We start from the raw sequence: 10,339 nt of genomic DNA, 5'->3' as shown, positions 1-10,339 counted from the left end.
TATATATATATATATAATTTTTTTATTTATTTATTATTATTATTCTTCACAGGAATGTCAAAAATTTCATTTCTTCTCGCTGAAGTTCATTCTTTTTTCATCTAAACCTTCAAGAAAGTGAAATACAGAGCTATGTATATGCAGTAATGGTGGAGACTAGAAGAAGGCAAAAAAAAATTATATTTCCTAATGCCGTAAATCATTTTTCATCTGCATCGTCTCTGGGAAATACTTTCGTTTTTTTTCATTTTTTTCATCATTTTTTTTCTCTCTTTTCATCCTACTTTAATTTAAGGTTCTTTCTTTTTTGCTCGTGACGAGCGAGCACCGAGTGAGTTTTCGCCGCTCAATAAACTGGGTCATCGATTGGGTTGGTACCTTCTTTCCTCCTTCTAGGTCCCGGATTGACGCCAGAGTTTCCTTGCAATGTCCGAATCAAAAACCAGAGGGTGTTTTTTTTTTATGGTTTTTAGTTTTCAAGCATTCTGGAATACAGTCGAATCCCGTTATAACGAACTCCGAAATACCGGAGAAATCACTATAACGAAATTTCGTTATAAAGGAATTTTGGGTTTGTGCATTATTCCTGTGTAAACTTATCTGGGGGATTAGAAAACTCATCGCTATAAAACGAGATTTTTTTCGCTATGACGGTATCCGTTGAAACGGGATTCGACTGTATCAGTAGTGAATTTCAAATACTGGGACATCATTTTTACATGATTGAAAATAAGAGTTTTTTTTAAATGAACCTATTAAAAATGTTCGGGGTATTTCATGTTCAAGTTCAGTTCTTCATGTTATTTCTTAATGATGTTATATGTTACGGTAAATGTAATCAAAATTTGGTTATTATGCATAATAACCGAATATTTTGATGAGTTTGATAAGTTTTTGCGAATTTATCACATTTTCCGGTGATTATGTTTACCCCCAGCTCTTATTGATAAGCATTATAAATCGTTAATGTGATACTTAAATTTACCAGAAATTTTGCTCAAACTTCAGTCTAGTATGATAAATGTTATCGGTAATGTGAAGTCGGATTCATTTTGCACATGTTGATACATGTGCGAATGTTCAATGTGAAGGCTACAAGACTTAAGGAATTTATAACATAAAAAGATCCATCGACGCATTCAAATTTAGTTTTTATGGCAATTGCGTGTCATCGAATCGGTCTACGCATTATCGGGAATTATGCATAATTGCCAATCGTCTCAGTAAGTTTGATAAATGTATCACTTCTACCGGCGATTACCCCTAGCACCCAAGCGTGGTAAATTCATAAGTACTAAGAACGCTATCACTTGCGCCGGTGATTATATATAATACCCAAGAAACATAGGCCTACCTAGTAAACTTTATAAATATTCAATATTTGTCGCTTTTGCTGGTAATTATGCATAGTACCCTAGTATAATTGGTGAATTTCATAAATGTGAAGAAATTTCTCAAATGTGTCTCAATAGCGAGTGGCAAATCAGCCGATGTAACAAACTCCCATTTAACAAATTTCACGATTTGACGAATTTTTTATTCGAATCTGTTAAATGAGAACTGATAAAATCCGTTAAATCGAAAACGTGTTAAATTAGATTTCACAATATCGGGGTACGATCGTGAAATTTGTCGAATAAAAGTTAATATTTTAGGGGGAACGATTGTAAAATTTGTTAAATGGAGGTTTATTATACTGGTGTACAATAATAAAATTTGTTGAATAGGGGTTTGTTGTATCGAAATCTCTCCTGCCATAGGATTCGCCAAATACGAGTTACAATAGGGTCCGATTATATACGCACAAAATTTGAAAAAAATCATTAAATCAAATAACCTGTTAAATTAGAGTTCGTTATGTGGGATACGATCGTACAATTTGTTAAATGAGAGATCATTATATCGGGGTGCCATCGTAAAATGTCTGTTTAATAGGAGAACATGTTCTATCGAGGTCCGATTTCAGAATTCATCAAATAGTAATTAGTTATAGGAGTTATTTCAGGGATGTTCGGATCGGAGAAGTTCGTTAAATTAGAGGTCATTATAACCTGGTCAGACTCTGGCTCACAAATACGGTCATCTAAATAATAAAACCCTATCACCATAAGGGGACCAATTTATCATATTTGCCAATAAAAAAATTTATTATGCTTAATAATAACCGGCAAATGGGATGAACTTAGTACCATTTATCATGTTTACCAATGACACTTGGGTATTATATGTAATCGTCGGTAAAAGTGACATGTTTAAGGCGAAATTTATAAAAACGTACGAAAATGGTCGATGACTATGCATAATAACATGAAAATTTATCCGACCGATTTATCACATTTATCGTAACATATACAGGGTGTCCTGTAAATGCTAGCATAGCCTTTATCTCATCACCCATCCGTCGTAGATGTATGATTCCAATTTAAAAAAGTGCTTAAAACGCGTTCAAAAACTACCTGTGCTAGTTTTGAGAATAAAAATACAGTGTATCACAAAATAAAAAAATATAAATTTTTATACGTTCCCCGTCCTCTAACTTCAGATTAGAAATTGTCCTGTTTTTACTTTGTCAAACAGAAGAGCGATCCCATGTTTTTAACTGCAATGTTCGCTGAGATATTCGGATTCAAATATCGGAGAAAGTCGGGAAAGGACAACATAAATGAGGGAAATGAGTGTGGTGTCCGCGTTAGTTTTTGCTGTAATTTCACAACTTTTCACCAATTTTTGAATTCAAATATCTCATTGAATATTTCAAATATTTCAGTTAAAAACATGGGATATCTTTTGTTTGACTCAGTAAAAACAGGGCAACAAATTTCTAATTCGAAGTTATAGGATGGGGGGAACGTATAAAAATTTAGATTATTTTTATTTTGGGACACACTGTATTTTCATTCTCAAAACTGTCACAGGGTAGTTTTCGAACGCCTTTTGAGCACTTTTTTAAATTGGAATCAAACATCTACGACGGATGGTTGATGAGATAAAAGCTATGCTAGCACTTACGGGACACCCTGTATAATCTTAAAAAGAAAGTTAACAATTGTGATTTAGCAAACTTCGAGCTCGATTTCCTCTGCCAAAACGTTCATGTTGAAATTGTGATCAATGACGACTGAAAACAACAACATACTGTCCTTAAACATGATTTTGAATACTGTGCATGTATTTAAGGCTGATTCGTGTTCTCTGAACTTTCTGATAACTAGAGCCCGGAAATTTTAGCACTTAAAATGGCCGAAATAGGCAGGCAAAAAGGCAGTAAAAACGTCATTCATAATTTTTGGGAGGACGAAAAAATAACCATAAACAAAGATACTAAGAGGCCAAAAAAACTAGCTGAAAAATCGGTTGCACTTAATCCGTCTGCTGTTTTAATTATAGTTTATAATAACTGCATTATATTACCCAAATTAAATTGATGGTTTCAAGCTCAAAATAAAATGTTAGCAGAACCCTCAGGATTAGGCCATTTCCAGGGCCACCATTACCGGACGCGGAGTCGGTAAGGAAAATGATCTGTGGGGCTTTGTTGTTTGCAGTGCATTTATGGTGCAAAAGAAAAATCAAAACAACATGGGCCCTCCAGAGCCAGCCCTGTCTGCTCCTACCCCGCCTTGTATGAGCCATGACATCAATTCAAGACCCTATTGGAACAACCATCGGTCCGCTGTACACATACAACGCAGTCCAATGCCTGAACGAGACATATTATGTGAAGCCTGTGGGGTAACAAAAATTTCTAATTTCCCTCCGTTTTTCTAACACGGGCTGCGTTCATCTAAAACAAAATCATTTACGTCTAACACCATCCGGTTCAAAGCAAAGTTAATGCTTGTCAACACCAATCTCTCAGGTGTCAATTATTTGCATGCGTCTAAATGGGGTTCAAAATGGGAAGGGCTTTCTGATGATAATTAATACTGAGTGTTGGAAAATTTTGGAAAGAGCAATTCTTTTGACGTTTTGAAGGCCCAAAATATCCAAGTTATATTATGGCCTCTGAAATTCACTAATAAACTTAAAATTATGTTAAAATAGGCATTTATGGCACGAAAATTTCAAAAAATGCATTCTTACTAAAAAAGGCATTTTTGGCATTTTACCTGAACTTCCGGGCTCTGTTGATAACGATCGTGGATCTACACATCGCTACAATCAAAAAATAAATCCCAATTTTTTAAATCTTATTTCACCACAAAATCTTGAGTTAATACTTTTTTGAGCAACTTCTAAAATTTCCCCTTTGTTTACAATTTTCCCCAATCCATAAGGGAATAAAATTTTCTCAAGGAAGATTCGTTATTCAATTATTTTATCAACAATATTATCTTTTAGAATTGAATTTCGAGTTGAGATTATATTTTTCATTCATTTCTTTTTATTTCTTAATTCAATTTTATGTTTATTTCTTTTTTCAATTATGAATGGAATTTTTTTCTTTGAATATTTTTTGAATTTTGTTTTCAATTTGCATTAATTTCAATTTTTGATGTAGATTTGCTTTTTTTAGAAAAAATTAGAAATTAGAAATTTTTTTTTTATAGAAAATATTCAATTTTTTAAATACTTTTGAACGGTGTGTTCATTTCTTTTCAAAATCAAATACAGTCATTTCGCGATAAGTCGAAATCCGATAACTCGAACATCTGTTTAAGTCGAAGTTTTCACTCAGCGCCAGGACTTCTTTTGTATTTTTAGTGTTAAAATTTTCCTTTAACTTGAACTTTTCTTTCACTAAGTCGAATTCGGAAATCTGAGCGGAATTTTGAAAAGAATTCGGGAATGAGAGAAATTTTTAAAAAAAAACGTCATTTAACAATAGAATTTGGCATTTATTAATATAATTTTGCATTTAGCAATATAATTTAGGGTTTAGCAAAACAATTTAGTATTTAACAAAATAATTTAGCATTTAACTATAGAATTCGTGATTTAACAATGGAATCAACATCAGTGGTTTCATTTGTCTGCTAGCGACTTTCTCACGAAGGTAGGACAAAAAATACAGAGACGGTCAAAAAAGCACTGCATTTTTGGCAGATAATAATCTTATATACACTTTATCTGTAGTTCGCTTCATTTACACGAGTACGCGCGTATCCTGTATGCGTCCATTTCCATAATAAAGTATGTACGTCTAGTTTATTTCTAAACATTCCCATTCAATAATTATATAATGATTGCATTAGAATAACTTTATCATTTTGAATTTTTCCATTTTCAGTAGCTTGACATGTTTTAATAATACGATACGGTAGAACCTCTCGATAACGGATACCCATGGGACTAAAAATTTTGACCGCTAATGGGGAGGTACAGATATACAGTGGAACCTCGTTTATACGACGTTTAGCTTCGGTTGCAATCGGTCCCTATACATTTTAATTAATGTTAAAATATATGTGACTGTGTGTGTGTGTAAGTGATACACCGGTGTTATGCATAATCATCAATCGTCTCGATTAAGAAAGTTTGACTAAATTTCACATTATTTATTACTTTTACTGGTGATTATGCATAATTCCTAAATGAAGTTGGAAAGTTTGATAAACATTGAAAAACTTAGAAAAAACCTTTCTCTCTTCTCTTCATTAAACCAATTAATTATTTTTTACCCGTTCGTGAAACGCGCAAATTTTGTATTAAATATTAAATTGAAATAAGTGTGAAGAAGATAGGAACACATTCATAACAACATTAACCAGTCTTGTAATGTTAGTTTTTGCCACACATTATCGACAAACACAACCAACACTGCCATTTGAAATTCACCATCTCGGACCATAGTTATACTCAGTTAATTAAGTAATTAATTGACGATTTACCATATTTACTAACACGAGCTTGGGATTAAACATAATCATAGTTGAATACGATACATTTTCGGTATATGAACAAAAATTAATAAATTAGAGTTTGAAAATAAAAATTAGTTTTCCTGGATTTACTGTCCGCTAACGACGAGTGGAATACATTAAAGCCCTATTCCAAGAGGCCGGGGATCATAAAAGTGTCCGTTAGGGGAGGTTCCACAGTATTCGTAAACAGTGGTGTTATTTTAATAACTCTTTCTATTCCCCTCTCCAAAATCAGAAACTCCTGTAAGTCAGTGAACTAACGATAATTCGAGGTTGTTGTTTTCTTTTTGGCAGCCGCTGTACATATCGCGGTATTTATAGATTTCGTACTTTGCGAATATCCAATTATTTCCACATTTCAAATCTTTTTTTTCAGATATTGGAACAGTTTCAGGCGTGACATTATTCTTCAAATATTAAAAAGTGTATAATAATAATAATAAAAATAAAATACTTTTTTCTCAAAGTTGGGGTTTTTTTCCCCTTTAAAACAAAAAAAGTTCATGAAATTATCACTTTTTAACATTAATTTCTATTCGAAAACTAAATTTTTTGCACAAGTAATAGTTTTAATTTTTCGAATGTAAAAAAGAAAAAAAAAATTTCAAATAATAGAAAAAAAAAATTTCGGGCATCGAATATTGATTTTTCCAATATTAATTGCAATTTCGTTCATTAAGAATGTTTTACAAGTACAGTCAAACCTCGTTAATGAGTCGCTCTTAGGAGAGCAAAAATATGACTTAGTAAGCGGAGTGACTCGTTAAACGGAGTAAGCCATAGCTGTGCCAATTCCAGCCCGAGGACAATTGGGACTTCCAAAAAGTGACCCGGTAAGCGGAGTGACGTGATAACCGGGTGACGCACTAACGAGGTTTGACTGTATTACATTTTTTTTTCGTATCGAAATATCTTGCAAAAAAAAATTTCCGGATTTTTTTTCCCACAATGATAAAATTCCTCAGATAATTTTTTTTTTCAAACTATCAATACTATATTGAACTTACAAATGTTACTGCCAAAGCCCGAATCCCACGTATTCTAGTGGTTAGGATACCTGGCTCTCACCCAGGAGGCCCGGGTTCGATTCCCGGTGTGGGAACCAATTCTCGCCGCTGTGGTGGTCGAGTGGTCATAGTGACAGACTCGCATTGCGAGGATCCGGGTTCGAGCCCCACCGGCACCACAGTGGTGGTCGGCTGAAGTTGGTTTTCTGTGGTTCCCAACTTCAAGGCGCGAATGCGAGCCGATCTCCCCGTTAAAAAGTCTCGCCACAGAGAGCAACAGGCATACAACGTAACATATATTCAATCATTACACTTCATTCACAATTTGAAGTATACATGGCAGCACTGAAATATCAAGCATAATACTAGCTACACACTCAGACTGTTAGGTGCACTCACTTTGTTCCAGACTCTGCCACGAAGCTGGGCTGGAAGAGATCTCGACAACGGGATAAGTCCGTCCGGTGGCAAAGCCCCTGGCGTTCATTGATTCATTGCCAAAGCCCGAAATCGGCAAATTCGCTACGGGGCTGGACACTTTACGTATTGGCCAATTTCGTTAGATATCAACCCGGCCAGTTCGCGAAGTTGCCTGGCCAAAGTCCGATAACAAAACACACCATTCGAGGTCATCGTCAAGTTGGTGTATTTTGCCTAGATAGTTACGTTCATGTTAGTTATGGCACCCCATCGAACGACAGTCACGATGCGGTAATAATTTCAATTCAAAATTTGGCGAAATCACGGGCCCCGTCGTAATTAGCTGCACTTCGACTTTTGGCAGTAATATAAATATAAACATTATTTTTACTTACCAAGTTACCTTCACAGGGTGCCCCTATAAATTCATAAATTATTCAAAAATTTGTAAAAATCAAACTAATTGGTGTATTTGAATGCAGTTTGAGAAGTTATTCTCACGAAGGGGGGGACTTTGTTCTGGGGCAGAAAACAAATTTAGTATCGGTTTATGTCGATAGAGGGTGATGCACGAACACAAATATCTCGATATATGCAAATCAAACGATTAACAGTTCATTTCTGAACTTTCCTGTTACAGGCGCTTTTCATTGTGATTTTGATATTGGTGGATCAGACAATGATACTATTAGTGAAGTTGTTATACGTCAGACAAGAATCGCCGGCTGGAGCTTTACGGACATTTCGGGTTCAGACGAGATTGAAGAAAGGTTCAGGTTCAATCACACCTGCCGAACTTTCCTGCAACGCTCTCTATCATCGAAAAATTGAATTTGTGACCTATTCCTTCTTGCGTGGTGGTGGAAAACCGCGGGTGACTTGGTGTCATCTACAGGGGCTTTATTCCACTTTGAAAATGGCTATGTTATCAAACTTGGTAATAGTTTATAGGAGGTCACGGGGTTCTATTTTCCGCAAAAAAAAAAGTTCAAAAACTTACCACCAGCGGGAATAGCGCTGTATGCAATACTGTTAAACGAAATAAGGCGTGAAGACATCGGTTTAAAATGTTTTTAATCGTTCCTAAAACTTGTTACAAAGCATGTTCAATGTGGCGCCCACCGTTTCCTGAAAGCAAGTTAAATTGCACTACTTGCACTACTGCGTTTAAACAGTAACTCTTAGCAAATCAGGAGGAATGTTACAGACACGTCGGTGTATCGCATCCTCCTGCCGTAAGCCAGGTAGCCATTGCGATTTTGCATAACCCCACAAACAGTTTCATTTTAGAAACGATTAAAAACATTTTAAACCGATGACTTCGTGTCTTATTTCCTTTAACCATATTGCATACAGCGCCATTCCCACCTGGTGGTGAGTTGTTTAACTTTTTTTTCCTTTTTTTCTTTTTTTTTTTGCAGAAAATTCAATCCCATGACCTCCTGTAAACTATTAACAAGATTGATAACTTTATACACAAATTGCCACGTTTTTAAGACAAATAAATTCAATTGGTCGAATGGTCGACGCGTTTCGGCTCTTCATTGGAAGAGCAAAGTTACTCATTTTTTGTGATAAGATTGATAACATTTTGTACACTTTTTCTTTTCCATTTATGGCCATTTCAAAGTGGAACTTTAATTATAAAGACCCTGTATACACATGTCATTCGCCCATCTGTAGTATAGTTCCCCAAACTATTTTGTTCCATCGTCCTCCTTCAATTTTTTTTTCTCTCATCGCCCACTCCTTCCAGCTTAAGCGAACCCATATGTTATATCGAACCACTGGAAGAATATATATATAATTATCTAGATTAACCCAGGCTCCTAGTGGTCCAATATACATTTAGAATAAAATGATGACTCATGAAAGAAAGAATCAATTAAATTTCATTAGCATTAATATTTAATCAAATGATCATATGAAAAGAACGAGTTATATTTACACAAAATAAAAGTCAATTAGAAAAATCCATTTTACACGATATCAAATTCTGCATAATACATAAACAAAATACTGTATGTTCAATTATAATAATTTTAATTTGATGTTGGAATATCTCTCTTTTAATCACTTTTTATACCTAATTTCACCATCTCTGCCCCCTGTTAATTCCTCCTAATTTATGTTTTAACTAAACGTCTATAATTTACTAGAATTGTGGTAAGAATTTCTTTCCTACCTTTTCCTCCATCCCTTTCATCACGGATGATCGCCGCTCCTGATGCTACAGTTGAAAAAAATGTGTCTAAAAAAAATTCTGCTCTTTCTACATTTTTTTTCCAACTTGATTTCTAGTTTTCACAAATCAATCTGCTTTAAATTTTCAAAGATTCCAAAAAATAAAGTTTTGAGGGGTACCAACCCCCTATTTCTAATTGGTAGTCCGGCTTCAAAGAAAGATCCTTCCATTGGGTGATGAGGATTACGTAGGTACGAATAGTATTAAAATTGACATCATTGGTCAAGGTTCACCCCCTACGATCTTTCGAAGCATATGGGAGGAAGATGTTTTCTGTGGGGGGGGGGGGAAAGTTGTACAAGAAAAAAAGAGAAGGAAAAGAAAAGAAGAGAGGAAGCAAGAAAGTCAGAAGGCACATATTCCCAAGAAGGGATGCGTACAATAGATGAAATAAAGTCAATCGCCTGCAGGTGGCAATTACAAAGGTCAAGAGGCTTCAGTATATAGGGGAGAGAGAGAGAAAAGAAGAATACGGAGCGGCTATTACGCAAACTTTGAAGGGGCCCTTTAAGTAAGTGGCCATAAAATTAAGGAGTGTTGATGGAGGCGAAAGAGCATGTTTTTTACAATTTAAATGGCTTAAGTCCCCTTTTCCCTTTTCTCTTATTATTATATTATATTGGGCTGGAAATTGGACCTCTCCCGCTTCATCTGATAGCGATGGCTATTGACGCCATAGCAATGCACATCCATCTTGCGGAAAAAGAAAAAAAACGAAAAAAAAAGAAAAAGAAAATATAAGTCGGGAGATTACAATACTGGCAATAAAATAATTTTTGCTCTTCAAAACATGGATGAAAACC

General features: G+C 34.9%; 1 non-coding gene across 1 annotated transcript; it reads left to right on the top strand.

The window, feature by feature from the left end:
• The first annotated feature begins 6,894 nt into the window (after positions 1-6,894).
• On the top strand, positions 6,895-6,966 carry TRNAE-CUC (transfer RNA glutamic acid (anticodon CUC)). The gene has a single exon. It is a non-coding gene; the product is annotated as a tRNA-Glu (tRNA).
• Positions 6,967-10,339: the final 3,373 nt, after the last annotated feature.

The sequence above is a fragment of the Pholcus phalangioides genome, unplaced genomic scaffold, assembly GCF_987345545.1.
Source record: "Pholcus phalangioides strain wild (caught in Gottingen) unplaced genomic scaffold, Ppha-v1.0 ptg000016l_1, whole genome shotgun sequence".
Classification (NCBI taxonomy): Eukaryota; Metazoa; Arthropoda; class Arachnida; order Araneae; family Pholcidae; genus Pholcus; species Pholcus phalangioides.
Note: the sequence above shows the minus strand (reverse complement) of the source record. Positions and strands in the feature narration are given on the sequence as shown.